Raw genomic sequence first — 2,123 nt, 5'->3', positions numbered from 1 at the left:
TCACATCCTTCCCTTAGGGAGGGACATACTTGGTTGTCTGTCCAAAGTGCATAGACTTTTAAAAAAGACAGATCAGAGTTTGACTCACAGTTCTGCTGTTCACCAACCACATGACCTCAAAAAGGTGCTTGTCTTCTCTTTACCACCAGGGAAACATTAAAACACTTTATGATACACAGACATAGGTCCGATGGTGGGTCACCCTAGATTGTGAGCACAAATAAAACCTCTATCAGTTCTATAAAAGCATGGAGAGTGTTACCCACTGATCAGCGCTGTTGTGAGGCTTAATCCCAATTGCCTTATGTGAAATAGGTACACCAAAGAGGTGGTGGCTTCCTCATGTATTTCCAGCACTCCTTACAAAGCCAGAAAGCATTAACATTTTGAAAGATGCTGAGATAATTTAGGCTGTAAAACACCCATCAAGTTTTAATGAGTTTTAGGTCTTTTGCTTTCCTATTAGATCAGAGGTAGGTGATAGCCAGGATAGGAACTACTACATTGATGTTTGCTGACTGACTGATATCCCCAGTCTATTAACCAGTCCTCTAACCTAGGCAGTCTCAGAGATGTAAGATCATCCTACAGTATTCTGTGCTGATCTTTTCTTTTGCTCAGTTGAACACCAGTTCTGAGGGATTGGGATTTGCATGTTGTCGGCAATATGACAGTTAAATGTTTTTCCTGATAGTCTTAACAACAACAACAACAACAATAATATACATACGTACATATATATATATATACATGTGTATATGGGACAATAACTGTTTCAGGTAATCAGGCTATTACTTCTGGATTTAGGCATAATATTTTAAGAATATCAGATTTACATAGTAAACAATTTCAGAAATGTGAATTGCATTTTCTGTAGACATTCTTCTCTCTCTGTCTCATGCTCCTTAATCAGGGATTCAGAGAACTACAGAGAGTCTGAGCTGGAAGTCATTTGTGAGGTCTTTTATTCCAAGGCCCTTCATTTCATAGTGGAGGACCAGCGTGGTGGGGTGATTTGCCTAGCTGACAGAGAAAATTAGTGATAGAACTGGAAACTGAACACATGACTCCTTGATAGGATGATTCCATTAGCACTATGTGGCAATTTAAAAAAAGAAGTGTGTCTATGTGTAACTCTTGGTGATCTCCAGGATGGAGGAGCTGGAATTGGAGCTGGATGCTTAAGAGGAAGGAGAATATGACAAAGTAAGTTCCTTAGATGAGTACGTAGAGGTGTGAGCAGAGAGGAAGGCATGGAAAGAATGTGAAGTGCTGGGGCGGCGGCCCTCGGCTTCTGGGGCGTCATGCGGCAGTTGTGCTGGCCGGTGGCGGCTGCGGGCCTCGCGCTGGCCCTGGAGGCGCTGCCCCGGGCGCTGCGTTGGTTGCGGGCCGGGCGGCGGCCGCGGCGCGGGGTGCTCTTCTTCCTGTCGCAGGTGACCTGCACCGAGGCCCTGCTACAAGACCCAGGCGTGGCGCCGGCCGAGCCCCCCGCGGGCTGCCGGTGCAGCCTGCCCCACGGCGAGAGCTCGCTGGGCCGTGCCGCGCCGCGCCGCTGCTGCACCAGCGCGGGGTGCGCGTGCGGGTCATCACCGACGGCGACCCACATGGCCTTCAGCGGCTCGCAGGTCGGCCTACTGCGCAAGGCAGGTATCAAGGCTCGACATGATCAAGACCTGGGCTACATGCACCACAGGTTTGCCACAGGGGACAAAAAGGTGCTTATCACTGGCTCCCTCAACTGGACCACACAAGCCATTCAGAACAACAGAGAAAACGTTCTGATCATGGAGGATGAAGAGTATGTCAGGCTTTTTCTGGAAGAATCTGAGCGAATTTGGGAAGAGTTTAACACTACAAAGTATACGTTTTTCCCACAAAAGAAGAGAGGTCCCTGAAGCCCTGTCTTCAGAGCTGGAGTGGAGAGTAGCTTCCATGTCGCAGAACTTTGGGTACCTCCAGTCAAAACCCAATCATACCTACAAAGAACCGGCTGAGACCTGTGCCGTGCCTGGAGGTCTCTGGGGGTTGTGGTGTCAAGACTCTGCATTCTGAATGAGAGAAACCTCCACGCTAGAAGAAAACCATTTCAACAAAATTCTCGGTCATTAGAATACTAAATTGAA

The 2,123-nt window shown here is 47.9% G+C and overlaps 1 pseudogene; it reads left to right on the top strand.

The window, feature by feature from the left end:
* The first annotated feature begins 1,304 nt into the window (after positions 1 to 1,304).
* Positions 1,305 to 1,895, top strand: LOC134372658 (mitochondrial cardiolipin hydrolase-like; annotated as a pseudogene).
* The last annotated feature ends 228 nt before the right edge of the window (positions 1,896 to 2,123 follow it).

The sequence above is a fragment of the Cynocephalus volans genome, chromosome 3, assembly GCF_027409185.1.
Source record: "Cynocephalus volans isolate mCynVol1 chromosome 3, mCynVol1.pri, whole genome shotgun sequence".
NCBI classification, from domain to species: domain Eukaryota; kingdom Metazoa; phylum Chordata; class Mammalia; order Dermoptera; family Cynocephalidae; genus Cynocephalus; species Cynocephalus volans.
This window is presented reverse-complemented; position numbering and strand designations above follow the sequence as displayed.